The 16,735-nt window shown below is 46.4% G+C and overlaps 1 protein-coding gene across 2 annotated transcripts in view; it reads left to right on the forward strand.

Moving 5' to 3' along the window:
• The window catches only part of RASGEF1B (RasGEF domain family member 1B), a 148,018-nt gene that overhangs the window by 97,395 nt on the left and 33,888 nt on the right, over nucleotides 1-16,735 (forward strand). Inside the window, exon 1 of one of the 2 annotated variants that reach the window (XM_059153771.1) lies at nucleotides 13,317-13,461. The exons of the other annotated variant lie outside the window; for it this stretch is intronic. The gene's annotated coding sequence lies outside the window, so the exon portion shown is untranslated. Of the gene's footprint in view, nucleotides 1-13,316; nucleotides 13,462-16,735 lie in introns of those variants that run through there. 2 annotated transcript variants of the gene reach the window in all.

The following is a 16,735-nucleotide window of genomic DNA, read 5'->3' on the forward strand; positions in this document are numbered from 1 at the left end:
ATAGAACACACACACAGACACACACACAGAGATACACACACACACAGATACACACACACAGACACACGCAGACACACAGACACACACACAAAAACAAGCACAGACAACTGAGAACTGAAAGTCACAGATGGAAGGACCTATTGAATAAACCCCAATTTCCTTTCATCTTGTTGTCTGTGAACACAGAATCCCCTTGCCCTGGATGGAATCCCCCTCCGTTGTAGGAGGGAGCCCCACCTCTCGCGCATTCCACGAAGGGCCCCGTGAGAGAAGAGATTCATTTTACGTTGACATCATTACTTCATCCTCATGCAAGCACCAGCCTTGGGACGGATGTCTCTCAGCCCCGGTCTGTCTGGACTTCAAGCAGTGCGTGTTTTAACGTATCCTGAAGCGTTGACCTTCTGTAGAGCAACGCAAATCAAAATTGGAAATTATCAGTGTTCTTATAAATCCATGGTGTAAGTTTGGGTGTACGAGAAGTTAATGGACTTTCAGTTTCGTTTTCAGTGAAGTGACACACAGCAGGGTTTACTCTGAAACTGCACAATTTGAATAAGAGCTTTAAGATTATTTGGGTTGTTTTCTGTTGTTTTTAAACTACATTTTCTAGGACCTTCAAAGGAATAGTCGGGTTCGTGAGTATGTCCTGCGCTCACACAGTTTTAAACGCAATCGAGTGTGACAAGGTGCCTGTCGTGTGAGGAGTTTCCTTCCTGCCTGTCCCTCTTGCTGTGCCCACCGACCCGTTCCCATCTCCTCCCCGAATCGCTGACCACCGACCGATTCCTTGTTTATCTGCCCACGGATTCTTCTCACGTGAGAAATACAATACAGATATATATGCTCTCTTGTTTTATCCTTTTATATACATTATAACACACACTATACAACAACCGTACCTCCTCTCACTATGTAGCACGTGTGCATTACGTATCCGTGCACAGTTTCCTGATTATTCTCTATTATGCTTGCAAACTGACGCTGTGACTGTGTCAGAACTCACCCAGTTCTCTAATGACGGACGCTTGGTTACTTCTGATCTTTTACTTGACGAAACGAATAGCTTTGTTCATGTGTTACTTCGTGTAGCGAGTGGACTGTATCTTTAGGATGATTTTCCTTCTCCACTGTTGATGGGTTCCAAGATCCATGCATTTGTAACCTTCCACAACAGTGGATTTTTATTAACCTGATGAGCTAAAGAAAAAGATATCTTGGCGGAGCTTTAATTTACGTTTCTGTTAATATGAGTCAGACTGATCATTTTTCCTTGGGGTAAAAGCCTTTTCAGAAACAAACCCGTGTGTTCAGTCCTTTGCTGGGATTCTCTCGGTGGGGGCTGATGTTCAGTTAGTTCCGGGACAGTAAATACACGTGTATTTACCGTTTCCTAGTTTGCTATGGGACAGGCTTTTCTTCCTGGAGAAAGGGACCGTTCTTATCTCCCTCGCATTGGACGTTACAGGTGGTTAATTTTGGCAAACCTAACAAGTCGTGCATCTTTGTATTCCGTGTCTAAGATCTGGCCAAAGCTGAATTCGAATGCAGAGACGTAGGGCGCCGCCCGACGTCCTCCTCTCTCTGCCGCACCCCTGCACAAAGGCCCGATCTCTCCTCCATAAGGAATTTTAGAATCGCTCCGCCAGTCCCTCCAAGGAAAACTGGAAGAACTGATAAGGTAAAAAGAAAAAAAGCGGAATCGTCTGCCGCAGAATCAGTTAACAGTGGAGCTAGATGACTGACCCTTCTTCCTCTCTTGGGTGTGTGAAAATGATTCTTCACCTGTTGATATATTGTTTTCAGAAATTTGAAAAGTAGTGGCTTGTTCTGATGTGGCTGCCCAGGCTATTGAGTTGACCTTCTGACTTCCTAACGCACTAGTTAGAAGAAAGGGCGAAGCTGGAGTCGGAGAGCGGGATGAATACTAATGAGCTGACGGATGTCCCCTGTGTTCCTGCGCAGCTGTGAGGGCCTGACATTCCACTGGACACGGAGTGTGGGGATTAGGAGGCAAGAAGGCCGTGCCCCCCGCTTTCTCGGAGCCGGAATTCTAAACCAGCCCCTCCACCCTGGTTCCAGTGAGACTCATGTGGGGAAGCTTCCTAATCATTCAGCGCAGGGGCCCGCGACAAGAAACTCTAAGGATGCAAGTTGGGAACAAATATTTTTTAAAATTCCCCAGATGACTCTAAAGGAAGCTAGAGTGGAAAACCACTGGTGTAGCCATACCCCGGACATGCCTACAAAACCACGAGGTATTTTGAAGAGGAAGAGGTCATGGAAACTTTGATGTGATGTAATATGGACTGCCTAGCTTCGACTTTGAGGCATTTTTGGCACCATGTTTAGCTTCAAAAGCAATAAAGCCCTAAGCCAGCATTCCAATGTCAAGATAAGTTGGAAGATAGAAGAACAGGTGAGATGGTACCTCCAGGAAAAACACCGGACATCTCCAGACTGCGGCCCTTTCTCTGAGATGGAGGACCTGGTGTCTTCCAAAAAGCCAATGTCAAGAAAAGCAGAGTGGGCTGGGAGTGAGGGATATAGATTAATAGAAAACAAAGAAACAACAACCCAGTAGAACACCTTGATTATATCCTTGTTCAAAAAGAAATCTCTGGGAATAATTTTTTGGACAATTTAGGAAGCTTAATATTTAAATATATACTAGAAATCAGATGATATTAATTAATACGGTTGATTTTTCCTAGGTGTTAGATATATCATTATCTAGGTACAAGAATGTAAGGAGACGCGTGCTGAGGTGTGTGTGCTATCAGCAACTTTCAAGTGGTTTTTCAACAACAGAAAATGAAAGCCACACGTAGAGATAAGCAAATCCGGCCCCACTTTTCTGAGGAGTCTGGAAGAGGCTGAGGTATTAGAGAGGAGAGAGGCCGCTGCATAGTAATGATGATTATATTTAATTAACAACCATTTACTGAGTTTTATGTGCCAGGTACTGAACTAATGACTTTATATGCCAGGTATTAGTTCCTTTTTAAAACAAGCATTATTAGTATTTTAATTTTACAAATGAGAAAACTGAAGCTTGTAGTAAGTAAACAGCTTCGGCTCACACGGAGCCAGAATCCAAACCAAGTCCTTCCTGTTTCCACTGCGGGAGACCTCGATGGCCAGGCGGCCCCGCCCCGCCTCGGACGGTGCTGCAGCCACACGGTGGTCACGGAAAGCACGCGCCGTGGACTTCCTCCATCGCAAGTCATCATCACAAGGCAAATCCGTCCGATGTCCCTGTGTCCGCTTCACGGACTGGGTCCTCCTTGCCATACAGAGACCAGAGCTGGGCCGACCTCGGTCTAAATCCTGGATCTGTCATTTATTAGATGTTTGTTCTCAGGCAGCTTTTTTTAAAAACCTTCCGTCAGTTTCAGTTCCTCTTCTAGAAACGGACTCCTCTCTATGGGACTGTTAGGCTGCTTCAATAGATGTATAGAGAAAGCACTTAGCACATCCGTGATGGATACTAAATGTTGAGTAAACGTCAGTCACCCATCCCCAGCTTTTTAAAAATTAGACTTGAATGGCTACGAATGATGGAAAATCACCTAATACTCAAAGTGATTGCCAGTGCTGGACCCTACAGTCACTAAGTATGGACTTGGCGTCAGGGATCATGGCTTTGCATACCTACACCCACTGCAGGAAAACTCAGCTAGTGTGCACAGACTTGTGTTTGTGGTCAGTATGATCGTCATTAGGATGCGTGTATTAAGACTGTGCGTTTATTAGACCTCTGCCTTTTCATTAATAACACCACAACCCACTGATAGAGACAGGTCGACCTGAAGCGGAGGACTTAAAATTAAGAGCCATAGCTGTCCTCGACTCAGGTGGCTGAGTACCTAACATCTCCTGAGCTAAAACATGGGCACGGAGCAAAGGGAAGTACTTCAAAACTCTCTCTCGGAGCAGGCGCACACTGGTTCAGAAGAGTCCTAGCCTGAGACTGACCGGTGTTCCACAGCCCATAGGATCGGCAACTCCGTCAGCTAGCTGTATGGATAGGCTGGTTGAGCAAAGGGGAATATTTTAGCGTGAGTTTGGGGAACTACACAGTAGATTAAGAGGTAGCAATATTCTCATTATTCAATCGATATCATACACCCACTGTACACCAAGTATCGCTGTGGCCTTTGACGTGATAGATAAGGTCTTGTTCACGTGTACTTTTTATTCTAATTACTCTATTAAAACGTTTATCCCAAATTTAAAGTATTAACTACATAAATGGAGAATAAAGGTGATTTTAGGGAGTGCTACTATGATCCAAAGGGTTCCTCGAAGGACCTCGTCATTCTAGGAAACGACCGAGAACTAAGCCACACCAGCAATGTTCATGACTGACTCCTTGTCTTATAGGGTTGCTTCCAGAGAAGCCTTTCTCGATGCCCTCTGAGAAGGGCACCCCAGCTGTTCTCCGTCCCAACAGTGACCACCGTCTGTGATGATTGGTTGTTTGTCTATTTCCTTGTGTTAAGTCCATCTTGCCCACCTGGAGGGACGTCCCGTGACAGTGGGAACCTTGTCTGTTTCATTCTCATTGGGTTCCCAAGGCCTTTTCCGGGGTCTGGCCCATGGAAGTTTCTCTCTCCGGTAAATGCCTGTGGAGCTAGGGCAGTCGACCCTCCCAGTGTGCCTGGAGCAGAAGATTTGCCCACGACATGTGGCTTTTGGTGCTAAAACCAACACAGTCCCAAGTGAATTGGCCCAGACCTTCCATGACTGAAGCTGAATCTCAGATCTCATTACCCCAGGCGCAGAGCAGAAGTGTCACTATGCCATGATATACCTACTGGGAGTCACGGCCTCTAGCGGAGCCCAAGCCTCAGGGACCAGGGAAAGCAGGTGCCCAGGGACTCTTCCAAACATCACAATCACTCTAATAACGCAGACATTGAACTCCGGGAAAGGATAGGCCCACAGTCATAAGGTGAGTGGGGTGAGGTCAAGGCGATCCCTTCTGGGACTCCTCAAGCCTCTTGCCTGGCTGCTGAGTTATCCAGATGGCACGAGTCTAAAAACTAACAAAAACTCAATATGAGCAGCGTCTGACGGTGAGAACCACCTCGGAAATCATGCCGTCCAATCTCCTCATTTTACAGTCGAGGAAACTCAGAATCTGAGCGTTAATTTCCTTAGTGGAGAGCCTAGTTTTATAGGATCTTCTTTATTTGTTCCTACACAGACCAGGGTCCCTTTGAAATAGTGGTCACTCTCTTGATCTCTAGGTGAGACAATGTGTCCCTTCATAGTTCGCTCTCAAGCAGCTGTCCTGTTTTGCATTTCTTTCCTCATTTGCTTTGCAACAAGTTCTGCTAGCCTTTTTTGCAAATGACTTATTTCAATATGCTGGTTGTTTCTCCTCAAAAGAATTCCTGTTTAACAGGTTCAAATATTCCCTCAGGCCGTAAAAACTTGTGTAAAAATTTCTAGGGCCTAATAGACATCTTACTTGTCAGGTGAGAGTTTCCTGGAGTTTATGCCGTTGAGATGCACTTTCAAGGACTGGTCTCAGCGTTGTATGTGGGGTTCTTCCTTACCAGAGGAAAGACACAGATCAAAATTCACATTCATTTTTATTTTGTTTGTGTTGTGAATCAAAAAACAAGACTATGTCTGCCATGAGCCTTCATGGGCCAGCGGGGGCAGGGCTAACCCAAATCACATCTATTTAGAGATATTTTCAAAACAGTATGTCCTAGTTCAACTATTTTGGGAAAAAAAATACAACTTCCTATTAGTATTTTGGAAGTTAGAAAGTTTGGATTCACAACGGCCTTTTGTAATATCTGGTGTTTAACTTTCAACTTAGGAAGAGGATTTTAAAAGGAGTTTATGGGTTCTGAAGAAAACACCGTACATGTACCGTGGCTCTCTCAACAGACCGGACGTGAATGGAGCATTCCGTGAAGAGGGAGACCTGTCCATAGGTCCAACCTCCATTTTCCTTTAGTTCTTGACCACTCTTCAGAGACAGCTAATTGGAGACAATTATGTGAATAATGGTAGATTCTAAAATTATCACTTGTGAATTCCAGGTCCTGGAAACGTTAGTCATATGCTAGTGGTGTTAGTCTGAGGGAGAGTTGACTCGAAAGCAGGTCTCAGTCAAGAATCAAAGCTCTTTTGGGTTACACGCATAATTTGCATCCCTGTCTGAGAGGAGATATATGCAACCATATCAAGAAGCAAGAGGAAGCTAATTTTGATAAACTTTGGGACATTTATAACATTCTTTAACAAACTTTTCACACATTTTACTTTTGTATGGCAAGACCAGACAAAACTCTGCACTTCTGGTTGACAGTCATACATTATAAATGTGACTAATCAGGGAGCAGAGCAAGGTAAAATAGTAACATCGCCAGTACAGATTGCCTTAAAATGTAAGCTTTAAATGCAGAACTTTAAGGTTACGCAGTATAGCTATATGAAAATATCCAGCCATAATTATAAAAATTTAGGGGATTTTGGGGGAGAAATTTATACAATTTTAAAAAAAGTATAAACAGTTGGGCACCTGCTGGTGTCTCAGACTAATAATAAACATTGCTTTCCAATGAAAACACCCACAAATGATGATAATGGCTATGCTGTCATATCTGCTTTACGTGTTTCTTTATGAAAGAACTCAAAACCCAACACGAAGATTTGGAGTCCGCTTTGCCCCATCCTCTCGCCTCTTCCCCCTTCCCAGAGACGACTGTGCTTTCTGACTAGCCAGGGAAATACAGTTCAACTATATGATCCGCTCCATTTGTTTTTGTGCAGAAAATATATTTAGCATTATGTTTTCCATAGCAATATCTAAACATATGTACAGAAATGCTGGTTTTCCGATGGAAATAATGTTTAAGTGTCAATATAAATATTTGGATATTTTAGCAAGTTAAACTTGACAAAATTATCTGGAAATCACAACAATGCTGTAGTATTTTTTAAAAATGATATAGTGTTATTTAAGTCAATTCTTTCAGTAGAGGAAAGAGAAAATATATTAGGCATATGTTTTCATGATGATAACAGTAAATTCTTACTAGAGAAACTTTTAGAGCAACATAATTTCTTGAATATACTTTATGACATCTGATAAATAGTTTACATTATGGTTACTTTAATGATAAAGCAACTAAGAGTTTACTATTTTACTATCTTGAATATTAAATAAGATAGGTGGTATTGGCAATATTCAGAGAATTCTAATGAAAAGTGTTAGCAACATCTAGAATTCTTTATCATTTCGTCAAGAAATATTAGATATCTTGAGAATATTTGAAAACAAATTGTACCTTCTACTGTGTCAAAGTAGCTCCATAAATGTCACCCCTGCAGAAATAATTAGGAAATAAAATCATGTAGTTTTTGAAGTTTGGGGCTAATCACCTAGGCTCTCTGACTTGCATAACTTGGCTATTATCTTGTTGGAGGGCCTTGGAAAGATCATTTAATCTCTCTAGAATTCAATTTCCTTTCAAAAATGCCTTGGTTGGTGGCATGGGGGTGGAGAAAGATGAAAAGAGATGGTCATTAATATTTCTACCAGTCCTAAAATTTTATTATTCTATTACTCATTTTCTCCCTTCCCCTTCCCACCCAATGTTCTAGGACATAGACTGGTAATTAGTCAAAACTAAGGAGATCTTCTAGCAAAGTAATCAGACTTAACATTAAAGGCTGTAAGAATTTGAAACAGAAAACCTTACCTTAATTCATTGTAAGATCAATTTACTCACAAGAAAGCTGACAAGAATGTCTAGAAAGAGAAAATAGAAATAGAGAAATATATTTCTATTTACTATTCGCTATAAAGAGTTTATAGGATGAATACTTATCTAAACAAACTCATGGTAAACAAATTTGAACTTACACTCAGAACAGCATTACATCTTGTCAAAATGATGCTTGTTTAAGATTATGAAATATTTCTTTGTGCAGAAAAAACTAAGTCACTGTGCATTATATAACCAACGAAGACAATGAGATAACCTCATACCTCATAACCTCATGATCAGGCCAAGTTATATTATTTCTCAACAACAATATCCCTCCTGAGGATATTACAAATAATTACTTTGTATTAGTAAGTAAGAGTGGGCGAATGAATGAAACAGTAATGCGGATAAAGGAAAAATAATAACTTTGCCTTTCAGCAGATCTCATCTAGCATAAATGAAGATCCATTAATTTTTTACATCTCCCTAGGGGATTTTGAAAACCCACTATATCTGCTGTGGAATTTCCCATGGGGTCATTACATTCTTTTGTGCAACTTAAGGTCTGAGAGATAAAAAGTGACAGTGATAGAAATCATGTGAGTCTGTGGAAGAGACTTTCCCTGAGTTCTCTTTTTTAGTCAGTTCCTTTGTCTTCGGGAGTATCTTCTCAGCAAGTCTGACGAATAACAATCTGTAATATTTTTAGTGATCCCAGAAAAGGGAAATATATGCCTCTGTAATGACCACTGTCGGAATTAAATGGCCCTCACCGACCCAATCTTCTCCCTAAAGGAGATAGTGGATGTAAAAAAAAAAAAAAAACATTGTAAACAGTAATAAATGTTGTGAATTACTATTGAGATGATCATTCCAAGATTGATCCAAGCACATGTTTCATCACAAAAATTCCTTCTAAGTGGCGGGGCTCTGAAGGTGTTCATGCAGTTGGGCAGGGACTCGGGATCTTTCAATATCTAAATCTTAATGTCCTACCTTAGGACATTAATGTCATTCATCTCTCAGGTTCTGGGAAACGCAGGCACACAGGTCAATGCCAAACACATACATGGTTTCCATTACTATGAAATTCCAGTGTGGTCCACCAGTGAGCTAGGTTGGCCCACAGAGAGAATTCTTTCATTCAGGATAGAAGCAGGAAGACGGCAGGGCACCAAATCCTGCCAAGAAGCCTAAAGCCTTTCACTCTGGGCGCACTGGTGATGAGGAAAGGAAAGCCCAGGAGAAGCCCACTGAACCACCAGGAGAAGATGAGGGGTTTTCTCCAAGGTCTGGAGCTGGGCTGATCTAACTGGCCTGTCCAACATCTTGCACAGTATCTCCCCTTAACCATTGCTGCCCTGTAGGAGAGAGTCCAAAGAGAGGGGATCCCAAAAAAGGAGTCGTATAGCTCCAAAATATTTCCGTCTTGACTTAGCCGTGCCACAATAGCATTTCCACATCCTGTGTGAAAGCAGTGGGTATGGGAGTAGAATAGCTCTGCTTCATATGAACAGAACTTGCTTAGGTCATATTAACATACCTTGCTTAGGAACTGTTAAGTGATTTTCTCAGAATTGCATTTGATCAGTCTTTGTGTTCTTGCTTTATAAAATTCTCATGAGTCTTTGGTTAAAAAAGACAAGACAGGCAATGCACATCATACTTGGTTGGTCCTCCTTGGCTTTGAAAGTGAGGAGGCCATGATTGTGGTCTAGATTGATTGTTGATAAAAGTAGGGTGATCAGTGCCTTTGTTTCTTACCCTTATAAGCTCGGACTAAAATGCCTTATGCTTAAACTGTTCTTCTCCATATTCCAGAGTGACACGGAGAAAGTAAATGAAAGAGAAAACGTCAGAGTGTTTTGGAGAGTGACTTGGCCATTTCACAAGGCCTTCTAAGACTCAGAGAGAGGGAATTCAATGCTGAGAAAGGCTGCTGTTCCACCGTGGATGTCTTTAAAGTTCTTACACTGAAGCTGTGAATCTGTTTCCTTATTCTTTTCTCTCTTTAGTCCTATTTTGTGCTCTGGAGTCTCATTCATCTTTCACGGAGCAAGTTTTACATATTGGAAGGTAGTTACATTTTGTGAAATTTTCATTTAATGTTCAAGTGTTTTAAGAAAATCTATAAACCAGGGCACCTGGAAGGCTCATTCAACCAAGCTTCCAACTCTTGCTGTGGCTCAGGTCATGAACTCAGGGTCCTGGGATCGAGCCCCCATTGGGGTCCATGTTCAGTGCGGAGTGAACACAGTGAACACAGTGAAAACCAGAACAAGAGGATTGTATGGTAACACTTAGATACATTGACTCGTGTGGAACTCACATGAAGCCACACCATCACTGGGCATGAAAGGCGACTGAAACACACACTGCCTACATGGTGGAAGAGTTACGTGCCTTTGGATTGGTGGAAACTAGGACTTCACATGGGAAATGAAAGAGACTACTAATATAAACTAAATATATTAAAATAATTAAATTTATTTTTATTTTTTTAATTTAATTTTTTTCAGTGTTCCAAGATTCATTGTTTATGCACCACACCCAGTGCTCCGCGTAATCCATGCCCTGCTTAATACCCACCACCAGGCTCTTCCAACCCGCACCCCAAAACCCTCCGTTCATTTCTCAGAGTCACAGTCTCTTAATACCTCCTTAATACCCACAGTCCTCCTTAATACCCACCATAAGCCTCCCCCAACCCCTCCCCTCCAAAACCCTTCTTTTGTTTCTCAGAGTTCACAGTCCTCATGGTTTGTCTCCCCACCCCCCCCCGCCCCGCCCCCCACCGATTTAAGAGTGTTAGACATGGATTAGTCATGCTGATTGCTCTAATTTTGTGCACTTGAGGTCCAAGAGGAAAAGAAGAGAAAAATACTGTTTAGCACAGGGCCTGCCATGTACCCAAAGCTCCGTACAAGCGGTTATTTTATTATCTGAGTATCCTGTTCCGCAGGGCTTTATTTGCATCAGTGTGACCAGTACTACTGAGCTCACCAATGTTACCCGGATAAGAATTGAGCCAATGGAGTCAAAAGACCAGAAAGAAACTATGGGAAGTAGAAAATGGAAAAAATATATATCTTTTCATGATAGAGAATGATTGATACAAAATCATCACAGTATTATTTATGGAGTAGTTACCATTTACTAGGCATTAATGAAGTCAACTAATATATATTTATTGAGTGCTTATTGTGTTAGACACTGTTCTAGACATTCGAAATACAGCAGAAAATCAACAACTACAATGACAACAACAAACCTGATGTTTTGGAGTTTATACTTTAACTAGGGAGAAAATATACAATATGTTAAATGGTGGCAAGTCCTACGGAAGGAACAACGAATGGAGGGAAGGACCCTGTGGAGAGGGGTCAGGGAAGGATTCGCTCAGGGACATTGTTCCAAACCCACTTCATGTATTAACTCTTTTCATGACTCTTCCTTTTTTTTTTAAGATTTTATTTATTTATTTGCAAGACGGGGACAGGGAGAGAGAGCACAAACAAGGGGGTGGGGAGGGAGAAACAGGTTCCCCACTGAACAGGGAGCTGATGTGGGGCTCGGTCCCAACCCCAGGATCATGACCTGAGCGGAAGGTAGGTGCTTCGCCGACTGAGCCAGGCATGTGTCCCTTTAAAGAATCTTCTTAACATGCTACAAAGAAGTTACTTTTGTAAACTATGACCACTGTTTTCATATGATCAAACTGGAGCCCAGGGTCCCTCAATATGGGATTTTGTAAGGTTTGATAACTGGCAAAGCCATAGGACAGGATCCGATTGTAGGCTACCCAGCTCTGGAGCTGTCCCCGTCCGTGTGTATCGCCTCTCACACAGGGAGCTAGAAGGGGCCATGGGGGTCCATCAGAATGGGGAGCGGGAATGTAGTTTAGTAAAACATTAAATCAATACTATCACAGTGTCCTTTTTATACTTTGAGAATTTAAAATAAGCATTTTTGCTTTGGTGAGAAACACTTAAGGGAAACAGGACAAAATCTTTCAGGGTGGTGGGTGGGTGTATCCAGAGGTTAAAAAGGTTGTGTCAGATATTTCCACTAAGAAATCCTGGTTTACTCTCACCCTTTTAGTTAATTGCTACCGACCCAGGAACCTCAGTATTACACATGGCTTGCACAACCTCAGTGGCTTGTTTGTTACAGAGCCAGGATGGAGAACTGAGCTTGGAAGACAAAACAACCAGTACCACCTCAGTGACTAGGCTGGGCAAGCAGAGCCCCTGCGCCTCCCTGCGGGGCCCACTTCCACCAAGCCTGCTGGGCGCCAGGGCTTCTCCTTTCCACTGCAGAGAGGCTCAGAGTGAATTACTGAGTCGGGGAGACCCATTTGCAGGAGTAAAGGAGAGAGTATAATTAGAGGAAGGGAAGTCAAAGGAGGGGCAGATGAAGAAAATGAGGGGAGGAATCAGCCCAGAACAGGCAAGCTGAACTTGAAAATGACCCGTTCCAGGCCAGGAAGGAGGAGGAACAGGAAGAGGATGGAGCAGGGACAAACAGGGCTCCTCTAGCTCAGCAATCCTAGGTATAGTCCTGTAGCGCAGGTATGAATCGTGCCGTTGTTGATATGTGGGAAAACTGAAGCCCAGAAAAGACGCTTGACTTACTCCAGGTCCTGTAGCTGCAGCAGTCTCCGGAGCTCCAAGTTTTGCCTTTCTTCTCTTGTTTCCATCCTTCCTTCCCCTCAGTCTCTTTTATTTGTACAAGGTGAACTATTGAGGTTTTTACCCTTTTTCTAAAATAGTTATCAAGTATCCAATGACAGAGTATGTGGTCACCATGACAACCCAGCCTTCACCGAGGACCCGCCTCCCCCTCGCCTCCAGAATCCTATTTCACAGCAGATTCCCTTCCCTTGTGGAACCTGTAAGAGCCGCAGTTTGAGACTTTGTTTGCGACCATCTGCTTCCCGTGTGTCGCCACGAGGCCGCCGCGAGCTTCAGCACCGAGCCTGCCCCGCGCGCGGCTCGACGGCTCGCACTCGGGCCCTGCGGAAAGACCGGCCGGGCCGACGAGCCGCGGGCCGACCCGGCGTCCTGCGCAGGGGCGCGGGCGGCGACCTGGGCTCCCGACTGCGCGAGCGGATACAGTGTAGCGAGTCGGGCCGGTGTCTCCCGGGAGCGCGCGCGCAGACGAACACACACACACACACATGACCTCACAAACAGCCCCGGGCGGGCGGACTCAGACAGGGACGCGCGCCGCCCGAGCGGCCGACCCCACGCGGGTAAACACCGCCGCGCCGGGCCCGGCCGGTCTACGCAGCGGGGGCGGCACCCGGCGGCCGCGGTGGGCGGGAGTCCCGGGCGCCCCGCGGCGCGTGGGCGGGTCCCGGGCTGCGGAGGCGGGTCCCGGGCTGCTGAGGCGGTGGCGGCGTGGGCGGCGAGCCGCGCCGCGATTGGTCCGGGGCGGGGTGGGGCGGGGCCGGAGGCGGGAGGCGGGGGTCGGGGAGGGGCGGTGAACTGCGCCGCGATTGGTGCGAGGCGGCGCGGGGCGGGGCCGCGGCGGGAGGCGGGCCCTCGGCGCGAGGGGGTGTGCGCGGCGGCCGAGGCCGCGGTTTCAGTATAAACAAGGCGCCCGGCGGGTCGGGCGGGTTTTTCTCTCCGTCTTCGCGCGCTGCGGCCGCCTGTCCTCGGGTCGCGCTGGTGGCGCGCGGCAAAGCGCCGGGGAGCCGAAGACCCGGGTCCGTCCGCAGGTGGGTTGCTCCCGGCCAGGCATCTCCCCGCGGGGCCCCGAGCCCGGCCCGGGGGTGTGCGGCGGCGCTGCGCTCTGGCTCGGGGACCGCGCTCCGGGGACCGCGCCCCGGCTGCCCGCGGCGCTGGCGGGGCGGGAGCGTCGCGGCCGGCAGGTGCTCCCCGCACAAAGCGCCTGCCCGAAGCTGGACGCGGGGGCTCCCCTGCGCGGCCGCCGAGGGCGCCGGGGGCTGCCCGGGAGCCGACCGGGGCCAACAGGTGCGGGGCCGGGCCGCCGGCAGGGACGGGCTCGGGCTCGGCTCTGCTTCTCTCGCCGCGATCGCGCCCCCGGCCGCGGGTTGGAGGTCGTGGTAGGTCGAGGGTCGGCCCGAGTCCTGGCCGCGCGCGTCCGTCCCTGTCCCCGGCCCGCGGCGCCGCCGGCCGTTCCCTCCTGCTGCTCGGCTCGTTTCCGCGTGTGGGGGCGGGGGCGCTGCGCGCGGTCGGCGGGGCGCCCGGTGACACCCGATTTGGGAAAGGACGGGAAGCAGGAGTCGTGCGCTTGTCACAACCGGGTGGTGTCCAGCCCCCCGTTCACCTGGCGAATTTGGGGCGCACGGGTGTCCTGGCTGTTCCCCGAGCTCAGGTGAGCCTCTGGCGACACCTGGCTGGGCTGCGGTGACGTGAGCCCGAGGGCCTGGGAGCCCCGCGGCCGCCGGCGCGAGGGCCCAGCTGTCTGGGGCCGCCACTGCAGCGCCGGCCGGGAGCGAGGGAGGAGGGCGCGGGGCGGGGGCTGCGGTGTCCGCGCCTGTGCGCGCGTGTGGACGTCCGCTTCCCGTGAGCACTGCCCGAGCGCTGCTGTTTTGCACCGGACCCGGATCGAACCCACGCAGCTCCGGCTAAAGCAGGGGAGTCCGGCCTGCGACGGCGCACAGGGTGGTCCCGGTGATGCGAAGAGCCGAGGAGATCCCCAGGCAGAGACTTTCTCCTCCAGATGTGGAGGTGCCCACTTCGCCGATGAGCCCGGGGTGTAGGAGAACATGCACGCGCATCTGCGCGTGTGTGTTTGGGCGCAGCGTGTCTCCAAGGAGCCCGCGGTCGGCAGCCCGGTGTGACCGCGGGGGGAGCCGCTGGTGCCCCGGGATCTGTGTTTAGCCCTGGGTGGGCTCCAGAGGCCGAGGGAGGGTCTCCGAACTGGGTGCCTAACGCGGAAGAGCCGGGGAGCAGGGTGTTGCGCTCTTGAATAATGTCTGGTACCGTCAGACTCAGAGCGGGTGAATAATGACTCGTTCCTCCCGAGAACGGCAGCCGGAGCGGGGCATGTGACAGCCGCGTCTCGGTCGGAAACAGAGTTGCTCGGCTGCGGTAAAACCTGGGCTGACACGCAAGGAGGCCACCGTTCCGCACCGGGATGCCTCGTCGCAGGTTCGGAGGGATGTGACTGATCAGATGAGGTTTGGGGAAAATAGAGAACTGATTTTCAAACAGCCGTACAAATAAAAATTTTTGGCGGCTGCGGTTTTCCTAACAGAATAAAAGAATGGCAGCTTGTTAGAGCCTGTCATTAGTGCTTATTTTAATTTGGGGGGGACGGTGTAGGGCCACTTTTGACAGAAATCAGGGTTCGCAAGCATTGCTTTATTATTCCTTTCAAGCAGATTTTCTGGCCAAGATGAAAAGATCAGCTACTGATTAGCAAATTTCTTGTTGGCATCATTCCACTACATGTGGGTCAATCCTTTGTTTTGCTGGAGGTGGCAACATTTCTGGCGCCTAAGCATACTGGCCTTGCACTTTCCAGCTGTCTAACGGAGTGCTATGTTAAATTCTGAGAATTTATTTCTCCCATGGCTCATTTTTTCTGACCCTGCCACACCTGATACCTGAGATAACACTGTCTTTTGGAATACAAAATCACCAGAAAGCATCTACAATTATTGTCTTTTTTACCCCAGCTTAGCATCTAATCTGATATATTCTTAGGTATATATTACTTAATGTTTCTAAAAATGCATTATTTATCATAATACACATTTCTTGTATTATTGGTAACATTACATTCTGATAATCTAAAATTAACAACCAGCTAGGAAAGTACAATAGACCTTTTCAAAAAAATGACAACTGAATAACTCCTATCTAAGAAAAAGAAATGAAGGGGAGAAGCTGGGTGAGAATCTAGACGAGGTGTAAGATACCTAATAATGGCACAGGAAGTGAGGGAACCAACATTATCAATCTCCAAAGGCTACTTGGAAGAAGTGGACTTTGGAGAAGCAGTTTGGATGGTTCTAGCAGGTCTCCCCGTGAGACAAGAGATGGAGAAAAGATGGTATTCTCCTTTACCTAGAAAAGAACTTGGAATTCCCGAAGAGGGATTGAGAATCTTGATTCTGATGCTACAAATAACAAGTGGAAAAGACATGATAACATATCGTGAAGCCTGAAAGAGGCAAATTATACTGTTGGAAATACCGCTTAAGATTTATGGCATTTTTATTGTTAGTGGTTTAATTTAGGTGTTACCTCCCCACTCCTGTCACTTTTCTAGAACTACAGTTGTCCTATTTTGGTTCTCCAATTAAACCTACTTAAAAAAAAAATAGATCTATACCAATCCCGATTATCTTCAAATAACAGATATTATAGCCTCGTGCTATGGACAGATTTCTGCCCTGGGATTAGGGAGATGGGTTCAGAGCCCTAACAAGTCATTTGTTCTCTCTATCTGCAATGTTTATAAAGTTGATAGGGTGTATGAATCTCTTTTTGTTCTGTGACAACCGATTTATTTTGGTGTACGATCCCTTCGTGCGTCTGTGTCCTAAATGGGATGGAATATGGAAGGATGAAGTGAGTGCAGCTACTTTCTGGGTGTAGGGAGATGAAGTTAGATGTGCAGCTACTTTCTGGGTGTAGGGAGATGAAGTTAGATGTGCAGCTACTTTCTAGGTGTAGGGAAATGAAGAGAAGAGAGTAAAGTTTCTCTATTGATAAAAACTATGTAGAGATTCAATATTTTCTTGATCTTCTTTTTGCTTTTATTTTTCTTCTGTAAGTGTGTTAAAAATTACTAACAAGAAGTTGAGTTGGAATTTTTTTTTTTTACTTAAGTCAGTGCTACTATTTATGAAATTTTAAAAAAGGTTTTATTTGTTTGAGAGCAAGAGCCCAAGCACAAGGGGCAGAGGGAGAGGGAGAGAGTCTCAAGCAGACTCCCCACTGAGCATGGAGTCTGACGTGGGGCTCGATCTCCTGACCTGAGCAGAAACCAAGAGTCAGATGCTTAACTGACTGAGC

This window comes from Mustela lutreola, chromosome 1, assembly GCF_030435805.1.
Source record: "Mustela lutreola isolate mMusLut2 chromosome 1, mMusLut2.pri, whole genome shotgun sequence".
NCBI lineage: Eukaryota > Metazoa > Chordata > Mammalia > Carnivora > Mustelidae > Mustela > Mustela lutreola.